The sequence below is a fragment of the Castor canadensis genome, chromosome 11, assembly GCF_047511655.1.
Source record: "Castor canadensis chromosome 11, mCasCan1.hap1v2, whole genome shotgun sequence".
Lineage (NCBI taxonomy): Eukaryota > Metazoa > Chordata > Mammalia > Rodentia > Castoridae > Castor > Castor canadensis.
In genome coordinates, this window is record NC_133396.1 from 119,351,628 (window position 1) to 119,376,954 (window position 25,327).

At 40.3% G+C, this 25,327-nt stretch overlaps 1 protein-coding gene across 3 annotated transcripts in view; it reads left to right on the forward strand.

The window, feature by feature from the left end:
* Positions 1-25,327, forward strand: part of Ptpn14 (protein tyrosine phosphatase non-receptor type 14) — a 161,610-nt gene that overhangs the window by 21,514 nt on the left and 114,769 nt on the right. The window contains exon 2 of one of the 3 annotated variants that reach the window (XM_074048336.1): positions 1,833-1,893. The exons of the other annotated variants lie outside the window; for them this stretch is intronic. The gene's annotated coding sequence lies outside the window, so the exon portion shown is untranslated. The remainder of the gene's footprint in view (positions 1-1,832; positions 1,894-25,327) is intronic. 3 annotated transcript variants of the gene reach the window in all.

A 25,327-nucleotide genomic window follows, 5' to 3' on the forward strand; every position in this document is an offset into this window, starting at 1 on the left:
CTGTAAAACATTGCCTTCCTTTGCAGCAGGACAGGAATTCCCCATCCTTGCAGACTCAATGGACATTTGCTCTTGATGGCGCTTTCTGTGTTACACATGTGCCTCCTTGGCTTCTCTTGAGTGTCCTTTTGGGAGTTGCAACATCATCTCCCGGGTTTTAGGTTTCCTGACACCCTCTGGGTAGCAGATTTCTTTATAGGATTCATATATTACATTAATTTTTTTTGAGAATTTCATAACTTATTTTGAAATAATAGAGACATTGGGGGAGTTTGAAATTCTGGGCTAGAAATCTCCAGTGTAGACAGCAGGCTGTGATGACAGGGAGAAAGGAGACAATTGAGAGGGGGTGAATTACTTCCTTACAGGGGAGCCATGGTTGGTAGGTGAGGGGTGGCTGGAGAAAAGCTCGTCTGAGAAAAGAGATTTCCAGGATACCTGTCATCTTTTCCTGTGATTCTGCTGTACCGGTTGAGTATCCCTTATCCCAATTGCGTGGGGCCAGGAGTGTTTCAGAGTTCATAGAATACCCATTTTGGAATACTTGCTTAGACTTTACCTGCCCGAGCATTCCTGATCTAAGAGTGTAAAATGCTCCCAAATCCAAACCTTTTGGAGTGTCACGGGGCATTACGTCAGTGCTCAAAAAATTTCAGATTTTGCATCATTTATTATCAGTTCATTTTCATTCTCTCTCTTTCTCTCTGTATGATTTACAGTATATATCATATATAGTCTATATTATATACATTATGTATTATATACTTGTATAATATATATGTATGTACATTATTCATGTGCCAGAAGTTTTTGTTTCTTTATGGATCTCTTTTTCCTCTGTGCTCCCTCCTTTTCTGATCTAGGAACAATTTGTTGCTCTTCAGTGAGGATCACCTCTATGTGGCAGGGAGCTCAGATGTGGGTTTTATGACTGTGATCATGAATGATGCATCTTGGATACTTTGTTCACCTGAATATCTTCATCTGTGTCTTATGTTCAGCAGTACTTTCTGAAATTTTTTTTTTTTTGGGTGATACTGGGATTTGAATTTAGAACCTTGCACTTGTGAGGCAGGCATTCTACCACTTGAGCTATGCTCCCTTCCCTTTTTGCTTTAGTTATTTTTCAGGTGGGGTATACCTCCCATGAAGATGGGATCACAGGTACACACCAGCAGGCTTGTTTGTTGGGATGTGGTCTCGCTAGCATTTTACTTGTGCTGGTCTTGAACCTTGACCCTTCTGATCTCTGCCTCTGGAGTATCTGGGATTACAGGCATGAGCCAGTATGCCTGGCCCTTACTGTCTTCATTTTAAAGCATGTGCAGCAAAAATTCAGCAATCCTTTTAGGCCAACAATCCTGTGTCCAGCCCCACTGTTTGGCTGGCATACCCATCAGCTTCACCATGATGACATCTAAATGGTACACATTGCTTCTGAAAATGATGTCTTCCAAATACTTAGTGGCTTTTTGAATACTCATACCCTTGATGGCCTGGGCAGTCCCTTGGGTGCTTTTAAAGTGAACAGGAAGATTTGAACCACTTGATTTGCATGATTCTTTGGGTCAAGAGAATAGTGAACTCTGTGCACAGGACATCATCTCAGGCCACTCACTGGAAGAGCTCATAGTTTTAAAAGGAAATCTTTATACTGCTTACTTTCTACTCTAAGTAACTGATTTTTAACTGGATTTTAATTTAAGGAAAAGTCTCCCTTTATTTCCCTTGTAGACATAGACACACACGCAGTTTGTTTTTATTGCTGCAAATTGCCATTATTTTTCTCTCCACTTTTACTGCCTGACTTACGATGCTGTTTCCCTTTCCAGGCCCACTTTGTGAAGGTTCCAGAAGTTGAAATGATTTTCCTATGGAACAGTGTTAAAATTGGTGCGTAATTCCCAGCTGTTTGGCAAAAGCTCTGTGTCCTCTTATGCAGTACTTGTCACAATCTAGCCATTCTTTCAACTGCGACTTCATTTCAAACAATAGATTCCCAGCCCAGTGCTCACTTGAAGGGCTGGAGGCTTGCTTGGTCAGGCCCAGCAGGAGATGGGGCTCTAGGCTTTGTAGAAGTGCCTTGTGTTCCCAGAGCCAGCTGCCTGGTGAGTACCACTGGACCAGGGGTCTGCCCCTCTGGACACATTGACATTGCCTTCACCTCCCCACGGCTCCCTGTTTGCTGTTTCCCCAGTTGTCAGATCCATGGAACCAGTCCGAGTAGTTCCTCTGGTTTTATTCTTGGTTAGGAAGGACTTCCAATACAGGATGCATGAGGGACGTAGTAAGATAGGAAGAGGCAGATGTGTTCCTGTGAGAGATTGTGTTGACCCCTGGGAGTCAGGTTCAAGGACACTGCCTGTATGGGCCAGGCCTGTCCTTGTAGTCTTTGTAGATCCTGCACTGTGGCATTGTAATGTTCCCCAGGGATTCTTAGTGCAGCAGTCTCATTGAGTGTGACAGAGTCTTAAAAATCAGAGTCAGTCTCCTTATTCTGAAGTGTGGTCAGCTCCCTATCACTGTAGGAATTTTCAGAAGGTCTGACTTGGTGCTTCTCTGCATCTTCATTCCTGGTGGCTGACTCCTTTCTCCTCTCAGTCTTCTTTTGTCAGCATTTGAAATGTAATTTATATCACCTGAAATTTTATGGCGTGTTAAACATGAGTTGTACGTTGAATTATTAGAAACACCACGGCATTCATTTTCACCATTGACTGTGTTTTGTTTACTAGGAAGCTTACTTTTACTACTTTGCTTTTGGTCTCCCCCCACCCACCCCCCTGGTCTTCTTGTCCTGTACTTAAAATAGCCTGGAGTCAGCGAACTGCTTCTAAGCAGCCTCCTCCACTTACCACGAATTGGTTTAGATTCAAGGAATGTAAGCTATTTTTTATGCTGGTTTAAGCTAACTGTAATTAGGACAACCGGCTTGTTTCAGTACCTGTTAGAAAAAATGTGTCGCATATCTACTCCTTGGTTATGTTCCCTCAGCCTGGGTGCTTTTATCTTGCATGTTCCTTTTCTAAACACTGATGGTTATTGGAGGGGATTGAAATTAGTTATTTATTGGTCAGTCATTTTGCAATTTATTTTTGAGAAGGAGATACAGGTTGAGTGTCTCTTATTGAAATGCTTGAGACCAGAAGTGTTTCATATTCCTTTTTTTTTTTTTTTTCAGATTTTGAGGGGAGAACACATTCAGGAGGAATAAGGAATTGCATGGGCTTTAGTGGGTGAATATCCCCAATCTGAACATTCCGAATTCCAAATCTGAAACTTTCTGAGTGCTGACACATTTTGGATTTTGGATTTTCATAGCAGGGATTTTTCCCTCAGTAGTGGGTTGTACCAATCTCCACATTGGCTGTAGGTCTCCATATTCAATTGAAACTACTTTTTGAATCTTTAAAATGCTACATCACTAATGTGAAATCTCTCATTCTTGATCTAAGAAGCTTCTGGTTTATATTTTCTTAAATAAAAATGAAAGCAAAATTTCTCCCATGAAATACAGTCAGAAGTGTCTGTTAATAAACCCTTGGGGAAGCATGTTCCAGTCAGTGTTGCCCAGACTTCTGCCGATTTTCCTGCCTTTAGGAATTTTTCCTGTTGAAATCTTCTTGTTGTTTCTTGGACCTATTTTTTATTCTGTCCTTGGCTTAGGATTTGTATACCCCTTTCTCCCACGACAGGGTTCTACTGTTTCAGTCATATAGCTATGTCAGAAAGTCTTTCTGTGTCTGGGCTAGAGTTGGTGGCCGTCTTTTCTGCCACTAAGAGACACATTTTGTGAAAACAACATACACAGGACAGCATTTATGTGGCTTTTCCATTAAACATTTCACTTCATTTTATTTGCATTGAGCTATTTTCTAAAAAAACTATAATTCCAGAAATAAAATTCACTTTGTTTATAAAAACAGATGACTCTCTTCCCCTAAAATTCCTTCTGTGCAGTGACATGTGGACCTGTAGCCTGTGAATCTCTTTTATTTTTCCTTGTGTCACAAAAAAAGCAAGGAAGGCATTTTAGTCCTCTTTAAAGAGATACTAGCCTCGGGTAAATACCAATTTAGTCCAGGTGGGTAGAAAAGAATGCTGGTGACATTCTTCCCTTCAGCTCCATGTGTAACCTCCAAGCAGGAGGTCAGGCAGTAACACATTTGAGTGAGCTGGTGAAATGTTTTGTATTTATTTACAAGGCAGTTAATCACAGGGCTGATCCTAATAAACTCAACAAGTCCTAGTGATGGAGGAAAGTATATGGGGCATGCATAACAGTAAAAGTGGTGTCTAGAAGGGTCTCTAGGCTGCTCCCGGTACCCCCTGTGGAAAGATGGTCATCAGCGTGGTGGTCGGTGGTCGTGTGTGGATTTGATGAGGAATGTAATGAGGCCCATTCTGTTCCCACCTGCTGCGGGACTGCTTGACATTGTTCTTTTAGGTTCCAGGCATCAAATAGCATTTGAGTTTTGTTTTGCTGAATCTGCTTCATTTTTTTTCTTTAACCTTCTTTACTTAAAACTTCCTGTCTATACATTCCTACTATATTTGGTATCTTCTGTTGTGCTAGAGTTGATCACTCAATTTCATTGTTCTCACAGTCTGATTTAAAGCAAAAGCATTCTGAAGTCTTCTCAGTTTTGTTATTTTTATTGTCATCATCTTTTATTTGTTTAGTTGTAATTTGTAGAGAACAACAACAGCCCAGCAGGATAGTGTCTTTAGAAATGAAGTAGTCCATGATGTTTTTCCTGCAGAAGGCCTGCCACATGGGAAACCCTGGGGTTGATCGGCAACCCCTGGTCTTCCTTCCTGCAGCCTTGGCTGTTGTCCATCTTCTCATTGCATCTCCATCAAATCATGGGCTGTCACGGCCTTCATTCATGCTATTTGTTTTTTACTGTTTATTCGTTTATGTTTGGCAGTGCTGGTGATTGAACCCAAGGCTTTGCGCATGCTAGATGAGTGCTCTACCACTGAGTAACCCCCCAGTCCTGAGAGGGCTTTCATTCATGTGGGCTGCTCTGCTTCCTTATGTCTTAGATGAAAGAATTCATAGGGCTTAAATTCTTTGTAAGTATTAATAATCCAGATTAATTTGGAGAACTTTGATTTAATAGACTACCAGAAAAACAATTGATATAAGCAATGCTCTCCACTACATAGGAGAATTCTAGGCAGGATTAGTTCAATGAATAAAGAATAATTTAGTGTTAGCTTATTCCACAAATAAGAGTGCTTGGGTATCAAAATGAGACTTTTGGTATTATTTGGGCGTTTCTTTTTCTAAACTGTCTCTGGAATATATCAGAGACATGTGGAAGTTACTTTAGTTTATTTTGGACCAGCAAGCATCCTTGAGAATTTACTGTGTTGCAGGTATCATAACCAGGACTATGAAAATGAAGGAGCTGGGGATGGGATGGGGACTATAAAATGAATGAAGTGCTCTCAGGTGGGGATGGGATGGGGGCTATGAAATGAATGAAGTGCTCTCAGGTGGGGATGGGATGGGGGCACACTCAGATCATTTTGAGAGTGGTGAGGGCTTTAACTGGGAATGCAACTGAGGCAGCCAAAGGAACATGCTTCTCTCTTGCTTTTTGTGGGATTTTTAAAAATCTAAAGTCACCTTCCAAATTTTCTAGGGTTGTAGTTTAAAGTCAACATACCTACAATATAAAACAGAACACAGGTCAGACTTTCCTAAGACATTTTCTCATTTAATTTATTTTGCTATTTGAAGATAAAGTCTTCTGTGTGTGTGTGTGTGTGTGTGTGTGTGTGTGTGTGTGTGTACACCATAGTGTTTTTGTTGTTGGTGGTGGTCTAGGGGGTTGAACTCAGGGTCCCATACTTGCTAGGCAGGTGCTCTACCACTTGGGCCACACCACCAGTCCTTTTGCTTTTAGTTTGTTTTTTCAGATAGGGTCTCCTGCTTTTGCCCAGGCCAGCCTCAGACTATGATCCTCCTACCTCTACTTCCCAAATAGCTGGAATTATAGGCATTTACTTTTCTTATTTCAGTTTAACTGAATATAACTACTAAAAATGAAATAAATAGCTGCTGTATTTATTATTACACAAATAACAGAGTGACTGTCCTTCCCTCCATGTGTCCAGAGGTTTCAGTCCTTGTTCAAGAGAACCTACAGGAAGTGTATTTATGAAGACTCATCCTCTCGGTGTGAATAAATTATTCAATCATTATCTGCTGTTTTTCATTCTCTGTGAACTACATCGTTCACTACCATGGAAGATGGAGAGTGATTGTGTTTTAGGCAAAGGAGCTTATATTTAGGACAGTTGGTATAACAGGACATTCTGAACAAAGACGTGAAATAAAATGTCATTATGGGGATATAATTTATTGAATTACAAATACAGTTGTCTTTGAATCTACCTGGGAGTCTCTTTTATTAGTACTGGTGAACATCAGGTAATGTTTTTCATATGTCAGAGTCATTCACATGAGGTAATGTTTTAATATTTCTCCCATCCAAAACCCAGTAATTTCTGTGTGTCTTTCTTCGGGTGCTGGGGATTGAATGAACTCAAGACCTGGTGCATGCTAGGTAAGTGCTCTACCACTGAGCTACATGCCCTGCCCTACAATTTCACTCTTGGGAAGAGGAGCCCATCCAGGCAGGATTTTCAGTGACAGTACCCAGTCCAACCTTCTGACAAGTTTTTATTGTTTACCACAGGTTAGGTGAGATTAGGAGTAGTAACTAAGGAGTTATGAAACGATGCCAAAACACAGTGCCTTCCTTAACGGATTTCTTAACTTTTTAAAAGAAATATTTTAAGTCCCTTCGTCAGAGGACTTTATTGTAAGCTTTCTATATGTAAGTACCTTTCCTTCTCCTGCCCGAATTTTTTTCTTTCATTTTATAACAAAGACATGTTTCACTTAGTTGGCGTGTTCCTGCTTATTTTCATGCGGGCCTCTGGTTGTGGCGTGGTAAGATTTTTGAATGCAGGTGGTTAAGTGATGTTTCTTACTTGAGCTGTTCTTCATTGTTACCCTGATTAAATTTGGTGAGTCGTCCTGGCTCACCACATTCTCACACTTCTTTAGATTCAACGTAGCTTCGTCTTCAACTAATTTTAAATTTAACGGTTGTTGGGCCAATGGAACATACTTGGGGAAGGGGTTTCCCCTCTCCATTTAGGTCTTTTAAGTTTTGGTGCGGTAATGAATTCAGAAAGAAGAAATGCATGCACTTTATAACACATTTGGAAGATTTTTATCCTGCACTTGTCATATGTTTACAGAAACTGAGGCAGTAGTGCCCCTGAGGCAGAAGTAGGCTAGACAGGCAGGGCTGGCAATTGCTGTGTAAATGATACGAACTTTATAACACATAAAAAAGAAGATTTTATCCTGCATCTGTCATGTGTGCACACAAAAACAGAGGCAGCAGTGCCCTTGTGGCAGAAGCAGGGATGGCGATTGTTGTATAAATGATATGAACACAACATCATGAAGGCTTGGGACTGATTGCATTTGCCTGGTGGCAGGAGACAACCTTGGCAGAAGCGAACACAGTTAGGTCTGAAGGGAGGAATAGGACTGGTTTGGTGGGTGCATGAGAAACAGTGTCTCAGCAGGAGAGAGCAGAAGCTGAGAGGAAGTGGAGAAGGGATGCCTTAAAGTTGAGGGTATGTTTGGAAAGCTAGGAGTCCAGAGTGGCGGTGCCCAGGATGGGTAGGATGGAAGGGGGATGGGAATTGCCTTCCAGTCGGGATATGAGGGTAACAAAAGGAATTTGTGGAATTTATGTTGGGAAAGATGAGAATTTTCCTACGTGGGACACTTAGTACCTGCCTCTCCCAGTGTATTTTTTTTTCCTTGTATCAGAATTAATCTAGTGTTTTCAAACATCAGCTGCCTTTCTATTTCTTTTAACTCTGTTCCCAAGAAAAATAAATATTTAGTCCTGATAGTAATATATATTGCTCAGGTAAGCTTTTAGGACTAGGTAACTTCAAGCATAGTTTACCAAAGCACATTTTGTGTTTGTTTTGCTGTGGTGCTAATCTGGCAAGAATGATGTCCAGCAGGAAAGGCAACATATCTTAATAAACCATCTGTGTCACAGGAATGCTAGCTCTGCAGATGTCATAGTTGCTGGCAAGCCTTCCACGATGATTCTTTCAAACATGTTTCAGTGAGGACAGCAATGTATTTTGTTGGTCACTGCCATCCTTGCAAAGTGTTGTGTGTCTCAAAGGTTGTGAATTGCTTTCCAATTTGTGTCTGTATGTACCTTGGCCTCTTAACTGTTGACATTCAAAACAAAACAAAAGACACATAAAGAAATTTTTCCTATACCTTCAGTACTGTTGTACTTCAAGTGTGAGAGGAAGGTGAAGAAATTAGAGGAGCAGATGATTTGCTCTTATATTTAGTGCCTGGCTCTGAGTTGTGCACAGTGCCAACACAGAGATTTCTATGAGAACCTGGGGAGGGAGGGGGGCATGGGTGGGGTAGGTCTAACTCCTCTGGGCTGGGGTGGAGGTGTACTTCCTGTTTTTATGCTTTGGAAAAGGGGTTCAAGAGACATACCCAGATATTAAAAGCTGCTTGAGAAGTTGCAGACAAAGCTTTTCATCAGATATAGGTTAAGGCCTCAGTGAGACTATCAGCCCATTGCAGTTTGGCCAGGAAAGGCTGTATTTTGCCAACTTTTCCAAGAGCAGTGAGATAGCAGGATATTTCTTGAGAGAAGGAAGTAAAAAGGAAAATCCTTTTCATGAGATTAGCAGTACATTGAATTTAGCTTTTAAAAACACATTGACTGGTGTGGAAATTCTTCATTGACTTTCCTCCCTGTGTGTGGAGGGAACTCCCTGCTGAGTTCTGGGGAGTTGACTGGGTTGAAGGCATTGAAGAGATGCCACGTCCCCGGGTCTGGTTCTGCAGTGTTAGGTTAGAAGACTTAGGGAGGAAGCTTTACTTTTCCTGCTGCAGGCTTGCTGGTTGTTGTCTAGAGAAGAGGAGCTGCCAGGAGACTGGGCAGGGTGAGGAAATTCTTCAGTTCTGTGGTTTTGTACAAGTGATTTGAGCTGGGGTCATTGGCGAAGGCTTGATCTGATGATGGGGTTGTTGGCACACATTGGGCTTGTCTGGGGACTGACTCAGTCCCACCTGCCTGGAACTGCATTAAAGTTAAGCTTCCTTTCAGGGATCAATTTCTCTATTGGTATAGCCTTGAAATCTGCATTTTAAACAAGCTTCCTGATGTCTTTTCAGTGAGAAAACCACTGGTTGGTTTTTTATTTGGCAATTGAAAAAACTCTTCTCTGAAGTGATCCATCCATGGGATGCTGAGTGAACTACCCAGAGCGGTTGTTAGGACACACAGGGTCCATGCATGTGACACATCTTAAAATAATGCTCAGTTCTTGATGGCTCTGCTGAGAGCTGAGGCCTTTCAAGCACTTGGGTTTATTGCCTTTTAAAATGGGGGTGCTTTGTCCTGTCTGAGGACAACCTCAGACTGTTAATTTTGCTCCCTGGGGCTATATATTGACTATGCCTGCTGCTGTGGAATTTGTAGCCTGGGAGTACGCACATGGTAAAAGACCACCTGGGGTTCCTGAGTCAACTCTCAAAATTATCCTGGGTTAAATAAAGGCAAGGATAGAAAAAGGGAAATTGGGGGTAGGGGGGTGGGGAGATCATACAAGGAGAGGATGTTTCAAAGTTGGACAATGATAGTATTGTTGATGAGGAGATTAATAACAGAAAAAATAGCAAGTATTTAATGAGGACATGCTCTTTGCAAGCGCTGTGCTAAATCCATTGCATACATCATCTCACTTAATCTTTATGACAGCCCTGTGAAATAAGCACCGATTCTATCACTCTCAATTTGCCAGTGGGGAAACTGAGGCAGACAGGGGTTAGCTCAAGTCAAATAGTAAGGAGTGGAAGATGTAGAATTCACACTGTGAAGTCTCAGTTGGAAGCCCAGCACAGGGTACAGTACGGATTAAAGACTCCAAAGACTCCAGGCTGGGGCTAGGCAGAGACAATTAGGGGAACACCGCTGTGACACACAGGTCCAGGTGGCTGTGGCCCTCCAGAAGGTGCTTGCCCTGTCATGGGTACTCGCTTCTGTCCTAGTTCATTGTTGCTAGGCTGAAATTCAGGCCAGTTGCTACACGATACTTTAAAAAAAAATTTAAAGAGTTAATAGAGATCCATATTTTTATGTGAAATAATATGATGTTTATGGGTGGCAAGACATTCAAAGTTTTAAATGAAACTGTCCCAAATAAGCAACAAATTGTAAGCAGGGTTTTTAACCTATTGTGTTACTGTCACTTGTCTAGCATCTAGCTGGGAACCTTGGTCTCTAGCTCTTACCACTTGAAGAACAGATCACTCATTCGCAGAGGATGTACTGTGTCCTGGCCATGGTTTAGATCCATCCAAGTACAAACACCGACAGTCTCTAGCTGTTTGTAGAACATAGAGGGACCGCTTTACATCGGAGAGCACTTTGCCATGGAACCTGCTGAAACTTTTTGAGAGGAGGTTATGGAGAGCAGGAAGAAGGAGGAAGGTGAAGAGACTGACCTTTCATTCAGAAATCTGCAGCCTCTTATAGCAGACTTTAGTGTCTTTAGGATTGATAAGCTGAAGCTGCCATTTAGGAAAGGGAAGTAAATGATTTTTCATTTCTATATCATTAGTTGGTAATAAGAGGAATAAAAGGTGGTCAGATCAGTCTGGTGAAAATCATAGGAATGCCTACAATCCTCAAATCTGGGAGCTGAGGATATAGCTCAGTGGTAGAGCATTTGCTTAGTATGTGCGACGTCCTGGGTTCTATCCTCAGCACTGAAGAAAACCTAAAATATAATAAATTTATCCCAAATCCAAAGGAGAGTACCTTTAAATTCTGTGGTGGCTAATTTGTAGTTTCAGAGTTAAAAGGTGTTATACACATTTTAAAAAAATTCATTCTAGGATTTAATAATTGAGGGTGAATCCTGTGACTGAAGGTTTTCTGAAAAAGGTCATTAATTGAGGTCTGGGCTCCTATTCGTCCTTTCCCAGTGCTACACTGAGGAGGGATTAGCTCTCTCTGCAGCCTTAGAAACAAAGGGAGGCATTCCTGCCTTTCTAGTTTGTAGGGAGGAGGGCTGGGAAGGACTGCAGGGTATTGTTAGCCAGTTGGTTAAGGGTTAGCCCCTGCAACGTGCCAGACACACACACCTAAGTTTTGATGAGACCTGCTCCTCAGAAAAATCGTTAACCGTCCCTTACCTTTGACTAAGACCATTTACCTTTCTGAGTTTATTCTCCTACATATGTGGAACCATGAAGGTTTGTTTCTTTTGCATATAAAATTTGCATAGCACAGAAGTTTTCTGATTCATGCCTTGCAAAGAAAGCAGGTGGTCGCTTTGAATAGCTTGCCATGTTTTAGAGACTACTAGGATAGTTGCTACTGAATTTTTATTAAATATGACACAGCTGTGGAGTTAGAGGCCACAAAAACAGTCCTTTTCTTCAGTACAAAACATGAAAAACAAAACGAAACAGTGCACTTGCTTGCAGATGTGTCTTTGCTGCATGTGACAGTGTGACATTCTTATTTATGGGAACTCATCATTTGGATCAGACAGGGAAAAAAAAGATAAAATCCAAAAATAAATGAAGGGAACAAAGAGAAATTCAAGGGGCTGCTTTGGGCAGGGTGATCTGATGACTAATTCCTTCGAGAAACACCTGTGCGCCTGGCTAATGAGCGTTGGTCACCTGGCAGACCCACTGCCAACAAGATGTAGTTTTTAGGCTGACCCTTTATTGCATCCAACTAAAGCTTTTGGTGCTCTTGCCTACTTTAAAAAAAAATTGTATAAACGTGAGAAATCATCTTTATATTTGAAAAAAGCTTGGCTGAAACGTGGTCTTGCCAGTTCTGAGAAGTTTGGGATTAATGGTATGAATGATTCCACACCATGATAAGGGTCCCAGTTTCCTTTCCTCTTAGTCATCTATCCAAGGAATTTTCCTGAGCTTTATTTTCTTTGTAGTCTGTCTGCACTCTAACCAGAGGATACATGGCTCACATAGTCAGTGCCTCTTTCTTTCTTTGGGCTTGTATTTACCCCTAGGAGTTCGTTGTAAATCTACTGCAAACTGACTGTTTAGTTCCCGTTGGCATATTTCTTGCTTACTACAAGCTTTTGTTTAAAAATATTATTTTTTTTTAAAGTTGTGCTTTTATGGGCTGGAGGCAAGTTTTCTTGCTTAGCAAGCTCAAGGCCCTGATTTCAAATTCCAGTATCACAAAAAACAAAAACCCAAACACAAAAAACTGTGCTATTTCATAAGAAAGTTCCAGAGCCTACTACTGTTGAGCACTATTGGCATTTATTGTTTTAACCAGTTTGTTGAGCTGTTTTGTAGAACATCGAGGCTTGTTTTACACATTGAAAAACAGGTTTATAAAATGTGCATGATTTTTCTAGCTAGTTAAGAACAGTACTGGATTGAATACAGGTCCCCATATCTCTAAGTTTCATGATACAATTTGTTCAGAATGACCCTTCCTGACATCAGCAAGGCGGTAGCAAATCCCAGTCCTCCCATAGAAGCACCAAGTTAACAGCCGGCTGCGGATGAAAATTAGCTTTAGAGAGCTGTGGAATCTGGGCCTCTACATTAACCATGCACAATGTTTTGTATCTCAACCACACCTCATAAAAAGGTTTAAAAGATAACTCTTGGAATTGAGTGGGTATATGGCATGAAAAATGGTCTTAAGTTACTTTTTGTCTGTACTATACCTGGTGATCTCAATTCATTTCTTTAACAAGTGGTTATTGAGCTTCTAATATGTTCCAGGCACAGGGGTAGATAGAAATTGTGCAGGGATGACACAGGCGGAGGGTTACCGCTTAAGGAGTTGATATCCTACTTGCTCATAGAATTCTTATTATGTTTTTGTTGGTTAAGTTCTCTGTGTTTAACCAGGTCTGCCATGGCTGAATAACTGTCATGCTGTAGTACTCTGAAAACATGAAGAGACAGGCTTGACATTTTCCCTCAGTTCCACTGGATGAATTTCATGATTTGCCTCTTTATTCCTTGGGCTTTGATGCTGACTTAAAACTGCACAGCATGTCAACTCAGAATGCATTTATATCTTTCCTGTATTAGCTTTTCTCATGTCCCATATTGAGCACAGTGCATCTTTTCATTGTCAGTGTTCTACATAATTTCTAATCGTAGTGAAGAATTACCGAGTTCCAGATGTTTTAGAATCTTTCCTTGAATGTTCACAAGCATCCTTCTGCATTAATCTGTCTTTTCTTCATTTTCAGAACAAGGGACCTGAGGTTCCACATGCTCCACAGATGCTATTATTCCACAGCAGATTTCCTTCAAACTTTTTTATAAAGCCCTTAGATAGGCTGGAACAAATTACTCTCTTTATTCCCTTCTGTAACAGCCAAGTTCCTTCTGTCCATTGGCATCTGGTGAGAGCTGTGTGAATTGATTTCTTCTGTCTCCCTCTCAGTGACTCTGAAACTTTAGCATGTCAACTTTTTACTCAGTAAGCCAGTTGTCCTTCCATGTTTAGAAGCCATGGAAAAGGTGTCCATCATGGAGCTGAAGGAGGAGGGTATTGGTGGCTTTCTTCTTTGCTGAAAGGATGGCACTGATTCTAAGAAGCTCTCAGGTAGAGAGTTGAATCTGTGTCCTGTGAAAGAGCCAGGAAAGCTGGGGCATAAATTGACATGGGGTTATTGTACAGGAGACAGCATTCAGTAGGACGGGCCAGAGACCTCCTACCTGTTCTAAACAGGAATCTATGACCTGAGTCCATCTTTGTCCCAGGCTGCTAAGAGTATTTTTCCAGAGTCTTTGACAATTGCCATAAATTTATCAACAATATGGACACATATGGCTAGGTTAACTTATTTGGGGAAATATTGTATAGGGAACTTTCCATCTTGGAGACATACTCATTGGTGCATTAGAATAAAATATAAAGCAAGTAAATTGGATTTGTGATTCATTGTCTAAAGTGAGAAAATGTTATACCCAAGGAGCTGCATTAAGCTCTGGTAGGTAGAACCATTTGCACTTCCCGCCCCGCCCCCACCCCCCAATCCAAGTGGCTGGAATGGCCGCATTGCTAGGGGCAGGAGTTTCCTGTAATGTGAGCAGTGTTGCTGTATTTGAATATAAAACAGGACTGAGAATTATTTTCTTTTGAGAAGTTGTTTCATAGGCAATTTAAAAAAATGTATACTTAAATTATAAATGATATAACAACTTTAAAGAGTTTGACAGCTTAACTGTTTTAAAAAATTACAATCATGTGAACTTTAGCAGGACTTTCCGAATTCACATGAATGGATAATTTCACTATGTGTAATGTTGACTTTGAAGATTTTTTGGAAGGAAAGGGATTAAATATGTTAATTTTAAATTTTAAATTATTTTTGTTTGCATGGGGAAAAGATGAACATGATAAAAAATTTTTGAAATACAAAAGGTTGTACAATATAAAGCCTTCCTTCCATTCCTGCTTGGAGCCTCCAGGTTCCCCTCTTCTGGGTCATTTGCTAATAGTTTTAAATGTATCCTTTAGAAATACTTTATATGTAAACACATGTATCATTGCCCTCTTCTTCCTTACATTCTCTCTACTGGTCAGTCTCTCTCCTGTACAATATCAGCGTTGTCCCTCACCTGGGAAGCCTTTTACTTCAGTGCGTCCAGAGCTGCTTCAGTCATTTTTGTATTACAAGCACACGCTGCCCATGTAACTTGTATATGATGGAAGTTTTAGGTTGTTTCCAGACTTTGCAATTACAAAGAAGTTTTTCCACATGTGTGTGAGTCTTGGAATAAATTCCTGTTAGAGGAATTGCTGAGTCAGAAGGTATGTTCATTTGTAATTTTAGTTGAAATTGTCAAAATTGCTCATCACAGAAATGATATCAGCAGCAACATACTGTGGTACCTCATAGACTTGGCTTTGAAGGCTTTTTCTTAGAAATGAGAATTTGAGAGTTTTAAAATACACATAGTTAGATGTATAATATGTAGTTGTATATATAGATACGCATCAATATATATTTCATGAGTAATCATATTTGAGCTTCTGTTTAGTGTAGCAATTTTCAAACACTGAGAGCTATCAGATTGAGAAAATAGGAGTAGTAAAAAAATTTGAGGAGCTTTTGGTTTTATGTCCTCTCTTTTGCCCCTCTAAATTCTTTGAGGTCCAGCTCAGTCTTGCCTTCACACCATTTTCCATCATGATTCTATTTTTATTGACCTAGAATCTGTACTTCATAATGCTAGACTACAAAGAGCAGGGAGGGGTTTACCTCTTGGCTCTGCGTTGTGGTTTTTAGCCAGTTCTTGGGACTGAATCAATAATCTTCAGTAAATACTACTTTCTCATGTTTTTCAAGAGCCTTTTCAAATACTCCATTGTAACATTTTAGGCATAACTCTTATTATCTTTCTGAATGTAAAATTAATAGTGATCATTGTACAAAATATAAGAAATACAGAAAATTTTATAAAGCAGAAAATAAAACTCACCCAGAACCTTACCACAGAGTAATCACCGCCATTGTTTTTGTCGTTGTTGTTCCTGTATGTATGCATTTGTTAAATTGGGAGCAATGTGCTGATGTAAGTTAATATTTTGCTGTTTTTCAGCTTATGAACATTTGACGGTTTGGGGTATGTCCTTCCAGAACTTCCTATATACATATGTACTGAATAAAAAACGTATAAAAAGCTTGTGAAAAAGTTAATTATACTGTGCATAATGCTGCATTTGCTTTTGGCACTCCGTGACATTGGGAAGCCCCTGTCATCGGATCAGCCTAGTTCTTATGAAATTTTACACTGAATACCCGGCTTTCCTTGTTACAAATAGTGCACAGGTAAATATCCTTTTATGTAGATACATGTGGAATCTGTTATTATAGCATTCATTCTTAGAAGTAGAGTGATCTGGTTAAAGGTCATGCACCTTTAAATTTAGGCAGATCATCCCAAATTTCTTCTTAAAACTGTTAGATCTGTTTGTATTCCAGTAAATAACCTACATAGCCTCATCCTTCCTGGAAATGATCAATCGCTTTAATTTTTTTCAACTTTATATATTAAAAAGTGGCGTCTTATGCATATTTAATTTATGTGTTCCTGATGATGAGGTGGATCGCTCCAAGGTGCTTCTTGGGTATATGTCTTTCAGCTATGTATATATTTTCCATTTTCTAGTTTCTGGCTGATTGGCAGGGTTCCTTTGTTTTAACATTTTTGTGTGTTACTTATGTTGCAAGTATTTCTCCCAGATGGTTGTTTTCTAGCTTGCTTTATGTTGTTTTTAGCTATGTTGTAGTTTAAAATTATTTGATGCAATCTGTTATGGTTTCTTAGTTCTGGATCTTATTTAGCAAAGAACTCCATACCTTTAAGTTTATGATGTATTTTTTTCATGTTTTCTTTTAACACTTTAATGATTCTATTTTCTTATGAACAAAATCTGAGCTTGATTGGAAGACTGATGAATCGAATCCAACTATTAGCAGATTATCATTTAATTATGAAAGCCAGAATATGTTTATAGTAGTTTTTTACGATTTATCAAAGCAGTTCTGAATAGTCTATATCAAATTGTAGATTAAATTGAACTGAATGATAGAAATCCACTTGTTGAAGATGAATATGATTTTTTGTTTAGGACTTCCAAATCGCTCTCTGGCAGTCATTTGGTTTAAATCGAATAATGTTCCCTAGTCACCTTACGGGAACCAGAGCTTGAAGAGGGTCACAAAGATATATAGGCTCATCAACTCAGTTCTGCTTTTATTTGCAATATTCACTTGAAAACAAAGGTGTTGCTTTAAAAAAAGACTATCTCTTTGCAAATCTATTTAAAGTTTTGGGAGTGGACGTTCATTAACAACCCATTTCCTCCGGGTTGTTGTGATTAGTGTTGGTCATGCAAGTGGTCATTGTGAGTGGCACTAGAGTTCCCTGTCCCAGGACCAAGGCTGCACTTCCTTAGCAGGGTGGGGCCTAGTGTACTCGGTGTCCAGCACTGCCCTGCTAGCTTGTGAAGTGTGTTCTGTAGACTGACCTTCTGCTCTGGAAGACTTTGCACACAATTATTCCACATTTCCTCTCGGATACCTTTCTCATCTGTTCACTGGTATCTAGTTATGCAGAAACAATAAATACTGCAGAGCATAAATGTTTTTGTTAAGAACTGAAGTACATTTCTAAATCTGTGAGGCCAAGACTGAAATGGAAAATTACTAAGCCCAGGACCAAGAACGCCAGGAGAGTTTTATTTTTATTTAGAGACTAAGAGACATAAAGTAGTGTTTACTGGTGGGTGTGAAAATACACTAACATAGCACAGAACTGTGTGAACAGCTTTTTTCCTGCTCTATCTTAGTTTGATAGTTACAGTGTTATCCAAATACTTTCACTTTTTTGGCAGTACTGGGGTTTGAACTCAGGACCTGTGCTTGCTAGGCAGGCACCCTACCACTTGAGCCAATCCACCAGTCCATAATTTCTTACTTAGATTCCTTTGAGTTACTACAGATTGTTCTGCCCTATTTTTTTTCCTCACCTTAATGGTATTTAATTTTTTCGGAAGATATTAAATAAATATGGTTCTTAGAGTCACCTTTCAATCTCCTCTTTATTCCTCGAATGCTGGCTTTTTACCACCTTTCCCCTAATTGTAATAGCTGTAATTAACACATAATTCAGGAGGCATTTATTTGTGGGCCAGAAACTCTGATGGCTGCCCTCCACACATTATCACTTTACTCCTTCTAAGAACCCTGTGACTGTGGTTACTAAGATTTCCATTTTCCAGACAAGGAAACTGGGAGATTAAATAGTCGTCTTTTCTAGTCATTTGAAACTCAGATTAGGACTCTCTTCCTTTGAAGCCCAAGCTCTTACCTATTGTAATGTCTTTAGGGTTTTTTTTTTTTTTTTCCCACCTGAATGAGTAACTCAGTGTATCTCCATCTCTTTCTGAGATGATGCTAAAAGAGAAAATCATCTCACCACTCATGTTGGTCCCAGGTTTCAGACAGTGTGTCTCCATCCAAAGCAATTTCAGTGGTAAATAATCTCTATTTAGTTTCCTGAATCAGGCAAGAGGAATTCCAGGTCTTCAACCATCTCCTTTCCTTAAATTCACGGGTGGTGAAAATGATAGGCAGTCAGCTTTACTGATTATACTGTGCTCTTCTTTTTTATGGAACCTCAACAAAGACCAGAACCACTGCCCCACTGTGGTAGTCACTTTTTCATTGCTGTGACAAAATATCTGGAAAAAAAATAAAACTTAAGAGAGGAAAGATTTATTTTGGCTAACAGTTTCAGAGCATCAGGCCATTGTCACTTCACTTAGCTCTGTTGTTTCTGGGCTTGAGGTGAGGCAGAGCATCATGGCAGAAGGGTGCCGTCAAGTAGAGCTGCTTACCTCATGACAGCCAGGAAGCAGACAGACAGACAAAGAGAGGCCCAGGACAGGATCTAGCTGCCAAGGACATGTCCCCAGCCGTTCCTTCCTCCAGCTTGGCTCTCCCTGTGCTGTTTCCAACACCTCCTAGTAACACTATCAAATTACGAATCTATCATTAAGGTCAAAGCCCTCATGACTGCCTCCCAATGATCGGATCCATCAGATGAGAACCAAGCCCTCAACACATGAGCCTTTTGGGGGGATATTTCTCATCCAGACTTTAACACCCTCCTTCCCTCCCTGGTCTTAGAAATATCATTAGAGGTACTCTGCCTTTAGATTCCCAAACATTTTGTTAGTTTTGTGTCTTCTTTCTTTCCTCATGTAAGAGCTTCATTTATACAACTGGCTTCTTAGCATCATTTCTTTTTATCTTTGCAGAAAAAAAGAACAAAAGTCAGAGAACAGTAGAACACAATGTAGCATAGTTTAAGATTGGCTAAGTTGAAGGGTAGAAAGAAGCCCCTTCAGGCTAGCTCCCATTTTGACCAGAAAGCATTGGGCATAGTGGGAGTAACAAACCACTGGAGCCTTGGAAAACACGAGTCCATGAACATGGTCGACAGCAAGACCACTGATGAAACAAGTGAGGTAAGGAAGAAGATGGAGAAAGGTAAAAGGGAGGTTCTGAAGACCCAAGAGGGAATACAAGTATCTCCATATAAATCGAGTGCCACAACTTCAGAAGTTGTTCTAATTTTCTTTGCTAGATACCAACAAGAATGGGTGGTGAAAAGATCCAACATTTTATATTTGAGCAGCTCTTAGCCATATATTTATGACCTTGTATGTAAAGCTCTTGTGTAGAAACTGGATCTAACATGGGCCAGTGTGTTAGCTTATGTTATCTACCTTGATGCTTAAGCCTCTGAGAAGATTACAATTTATATAAAAAATAAATTTCCTGTCTCACCCTCTCTGCCATTCTCTTCTGTGTCAATTTATTGAGATATGACAACTCTTCATTGGCTACCTGATTCATTTCTCTTCATCTCTTGAGCCCTTCTGCCTGTAGGTCCTTGAATCTGAAGTTCCTGTCTTCAGCCACTTCTTCCAGTCCACCACTCCTGTGGAAGTGTGGCTCTTGCTCTTCCTTGATGCTCCCTCATGACTCCTTCTGAGCTTTCTAGCACTTAGGATTCCTCTGCCCTGCCACCACCCCTGGTTTTCATCTTTTGACCTATAAACCTGCCTTCTGCTTCCCTGGTGTAGAATGCCAGATCTCCTCAAGATGATGAGATACTTCTGGAAACAACCATCACCACTGAGTGCTGCAGTTCTGCTAGGCACAAAGACTTGCTCACAGGCAGCCTTGTCTCCAGCTGTCTTGACTCACTCCTGTGCCACTCTTTCTTCAGCACAGTGCTCACCAGCAGATGTACAACACTCCAAAGGATACCTTGTCTTTGAAAATATCATTATTACACTTTATCTCATTCATCAAAAGTCATTACATATATTTTGCATCTACCTGATCCTCTTTGCCCACACAAAATAATCTATAAACTTTAATAAATTCTATTGTTAATATTAAATCAGTGTTACACATTCTTAACAAACTTGTAGCTCATTATTTGTGGACCTTTGGGGTTGAATTTACAAGTGCTGAATCTATAGATGCTGAAGATTCAGACTGATTTTCCTATGGTTGCCATCTGTCTTCTATTCTAGCCACATGGTTATGGGCATATCTTATTTCTTCTTATTGGGGTAGGGATGATATTTTCCTCATTTTTGTATTCTCTAAGAGTAGTACTAGTAGTAGTTGTTTTTTCTCCTTCTCTCTCCTTTCTCTCCTTCTCTTTCTCCTCTCTTCTCCTCCTACTTTCCTCCCTCTCTCCCTCCCTTCTTCCTTCTCTTGTGGTTGGGATTGAACCCATGGCCTCATGCCCCCCCCCCCCATTTTTTAACACAGCATCCTGCATTTAACAGGTTCTTTTACTAAATGTGTTGCCATTATGTGAATTAATGAATATCACATTCATGTCTCCAAAATGGAAATAAGCAGAGTATGGGGTAGAAAAAGAAAATCCCCCACTTGACATTTAGATAGGCAGTTGAATGTAATTGTAAGTTCCAGATTGCATTTACACCTAAGTGCAGGTGTTACTGCATCTGCACACAACAACCCGAATCTTTAGACTAAGGTTTAGTGCAGTGAGTAACCCTTATTTTGAGGTGGGGAGAATATCAGAGGAAAATGAAGAACGGAAGGAAAACGGTGGAAGCTTTCTCTGGCAGGCTACTCAGGTATGCGAGGCTCTGGAGCCTCCTCCTTCTGTGCCTGTCCTCCATCCAGGTACTAACCAGGCCTAACCCTGCTTAGCTTCTGGCTCAGATGAGGTCGGGTCAGGTTCTTTCAGGGTAGCTTGCCTGTAGATTCCCCTTCTCATCCTGTAGCTTCCTTCTAAAACCACCTTTCTAGGTTCTGAGGTTCTTACTCTAGGCCTAGAGGGATCCAGCTCTACCATCCACGACTGAATACAGCCTGCGGCTGAGCAGCCTGCAGCCAACACCGAGCTCTGTTCTTGAAGCAATATTGCATTGCAGCATCGTGAGGCCATGCAGAACAGGCTTGAGTTCACTTTGTCCGGATCATTCCCAGTTCTACATAATTGCTATGATGATATCTAAGATTAAAACAATGTAACTTAGAAAACATTTGCCTATCTGTTGACTATAGAGTTGAAATAGGAACCAAATTCTATTTCTTTTTCTTTCTTTTTTTTGGCAGTATTGAACTAAGGATCTCACACTTGCTAGGCAAGCACTCTACTACTTGAGCTACACTCATAGTCCTTTTGCTTCTTTTTAGTTTGTTTTTCAGATAGGGTCTTGTGCTGGTGTCAAACGTGATTATCCTACCTCTACCTCATGAGTAGCTGGGATTAAAGCACTGTACTGCCATGCCTGGCTTGTTTTTTGAGATAGAGTCCTGGTACCTTTTTTACATGTGCTGGCTTCCAACTGTGATCCTCATATATCTACCTCCTAAGTAGCTGGGATTACATGTGTTTACTACTATGCTCAGTGTTTCTTAAAGTAGCATAAATATAGCTATGAAATCTGATATCTTTTATGTATCCTCATTTATATGTGCAAATGGGAAACATGTTTTATTTAGAGCCAAAGTTATTTGGATGAATGTGGCATGAAATATGGTTTTAAATAAAAATAATATAGTTTTACTGTGATCAATGGGATACAATTATTGATAGTGCTCTGTCAAAGAGATATGTTACAGTAGGAATTGCTTTAGTCTGACCTAAGTCCTCAGTTCCCAGGGAAATGCCTGTCTTGGGAGAAAAGATTAAATTCAAGATTGTTCAAGAAACATTTTTTCCCCTCCTAGCTTTATAGAAAGATCTAAAGAATCTTTAAATGTGTGGCTCTGAAAGAAACTTGGATTGGTTGTCAGAATGATTACCTGACCCATGGCTATGTTATAGGAAGGTTGACTTTGTATTAGCACAGAACCTTGGGATTACATGGGAAAGAGTAGCTGGGTACCAAAGGCAAAGTCCTTTATTATAGAAGAGTTGGTTTTTGATCTGTACTTTACCGCTGGTCACTAACATTTATTACCACATACTCAACTCCACTCACTTAAACAAGTCTATTAAATTTCCTATTAGAACTGACTTTTGAGCTAGATGCTAGTGTCAGCCTTTATATAATGGATGAGACACTGGCACTTGGTGAGGTTTAAATGGTCATGTGAGTAAGAGATGGAGTCAGGACTTGAATTCCGATATCTCTTGCTCCCAAGACTGTCCTGGATTAAGGCCTTTGCTTCCATTCTCTTTCCTCCTTCATTAGCTGAGCCATCCTGATCCCTGCTCTGAATTATGTAATCTGCGTAGCTCTAGAGCTCCAGAGTTGAATATTAAGTGGCCTTGACCTTGAGCTGCTCTAACTGAATGACACAGGGAGACAAGTGCTGGGCAGACTGGCATCAAACTCAAAATCCTCTTGCCTCTGCCTCCCACGTGTTGGGATCAGAGGCGTGTTTACCACTCCCTGCTTAGCATCTTTCTCTTCTCTGGTACCTTCGAGAAGGGCTTTTTCTACCCAGCCAGCTTCTTGTTACCTTCTAAGTCATTCCTAACGTGTTATTTCTCCACAAAAGCTTTCTAATTCTTATGTGCAAAGGATGAGTTGAAGCTTTTCCCTGTTGCTTTTCCCTTGGATTTAGTCTTTGTTTCATCTTCTCTAATTCTAGTCTGGAAGTTTTTGAGATCTGTAATGAGTCTTCCTGCCTCCATCTCATTATTTCACTTTATTTTCCATATCTCTCCTTTGGTCATATGTGAATTCTCCAAGAATCAGTGATGTTAGGATTATTTTAGAAATTAGAAACATGTCACTCACTAGGTTTTGTTTTTTTTAATACTGGAGTTGGCTTACAAAGAGTAGGGACAATACAATTTGTGTTCATTTCTGTACTTACTCATGAAAATATAAAAGCATATAGATTTTTCTGGTATTTGTTTTTCTTTTGGTACAGTGAAAAAGAAAAGAAGCTTCGGAGAATAGGCAGGAGGTTGTTACACGTGAGGACACTGGGTCAGTTTTCCCAGATTTATGGAACTGTGTCAAATTTAAAACTTGGGATATGCTAGTTTGACATGTAAACATCTGAGCACTCCAGCATGTTTTGGTTTATTTTTCACCACTACAGTGTCAAGACTGGCCTGTGTTCACCACTGTGGGGAGTGTGAGGATTTTGGGAGGTTGGATTTGTTGTTTGAACAGAAGAGGAAAAATGCTGTAAATGTCAGTGATCAGGTGTCCAGGGTGGATGCCAGGCATCCACATACACTAGATAAATATGGATTTTTTTCTTTTCACTCCTTCTCAGTTCTTTTCCTTTTTGTTCTGTGTTCTGGGCTGTCTAGCGACTTCATTCCTGTTACTCCAACCCTAGGTCCTCCAAAGAGTCTATTTCTTTAAGGTCGGTCTTGAGCTCTAAGTTATACTGTAGTTCCAGTGGTAGAGACTTATTTCCCTGAATCCTTCCAGACTCTATGGAAAAGTCATAATAAAACCTCAAACTTTAAGATATGATGGAAGGTAAGAATGCACAGCCTAATGGAAACAGACTGAGCTCCATGACTAGCTAGTGACTAGCTGGTGTGTTATCTTAAGTTACTTAGATTCTGCAAGCCTTACTTTACTATCTGTTAAATGGAGATATTGCCTACCACGGGGTTAGTGATGTGTTAGAAATAATGTATATACAGGGTTTACGGGGGAAATGCTTCAAAAACGGTAACTATAGTGTTTAGTAAAATTAGGGGATGGTTTGGTGCTATGAGCATTTATTCATTGATACTTCCCTCCTGTGATACTGACCATTGTGGTGCCAGTATCTCTAGATGTCTGTGCTCGAGGAATCACCACTTCAATGGAAAAGCTGTCTTCAGCCCTGAGGTCATTGGTCTTCATGGGATGAGGCATAGAGCAGAAGCACTGCAATCTGTAGTTCCATCAGCCTTCTCTGGATTACTCAGGTGTGGGGGTGGAGAACTGTAGGTCTAGGTCAGATGTATTTTGGACTTCTCTTTAGGTCCATTTCTCCCAGCTCAGTGTCTACTGGCTCTTCCTTATTCATCTGTTCTCAGCAATTCCACAAATAATTTCATCCCTTTGTCCAATGAGCCTTCCTTCCGTACAGGAGCTTGGTTACCACAGGTTGTCTGAACTTGAGCCTGATGTTCCTCCTCTTCTCCTTGCTGCAAGGATTCCACAGGCTGCTTTGAAGCATTCACGGGGAGCCTTTCTAACCTGAGAATTCTTGTTCTAGGAGACTTCTTGGTGCCTTTTGCCCCATGACAGCCTCCTGACTCCTGAGAGAGACAGGAGGCCCACTTATAAGTGCTCAGAATGAAAATAGCACAGTGAGTGCTCTGCAGTGCTAGCTGGGTGGCGAGCACCTCTGTGCTTCCATCTTCCTGTGATAGGCAGCATTGATGCTCTCGTTAGACTCAGTTCAAAGCTTTTCCTTCCCTGTAAATTTGTGAGCATTGTTTACTGCTAAGTCAAGTGTGGTGTTTAGATGACATTTCCTTTTTTGAACACATTTTTGATTTCCTTAAATAAGTACCTTGTCATTTGCTTGTTTTTCTTTGAACATCTGACTAAGTCTTCTTTATAAATCGCCTTCCATATAACTTTCCACATAATCAAGCTTTGGCTCATAATTTCAAGCCCCCCGCCTTTGTTTCCCTGCTCCCCACCCCCCAAAAAAAAAGCCGTCTTGTGACTTCCTTTTCCCATCTCACTGGGAGGAGTCACACTTCCTTATAAAGACATTCAAACAATTCTATTTTCAAGTCCTTCTACCCACAATCCACTCACTTCCCTTTCAAAAACATAACAAAATACCTGGTACCTTGTATTTCTAAAAGTTAAGCTTATAGAGGCCCATTTAGCTTGCTCTGCCAAGGTTTTACCCAGTGTGTTTATATTTTGTAGTGTGAGATTTCTGAAATCCTCTTGCTTCATCAAACATGGAGCGTTTAGCATCTGTGTTGTTGATTTGAAATGATTTTTCAATTAGGGAAGGGGTGAAAACATCTTTATTATGCCACTTCAGCTTAGCGTCTCCTAGCTTCTAGTTCCAAATTTCTAATTACTGACTGAATTAAAATAACAGGCAGAATAAGGCATTTAATAAACCTTGATACTCCAGACCCATTCTGTGTCTTCTTTTTCCTTTTATCCTTTTATATCCTTTATTCATTTTCTGATACAAATGTCAG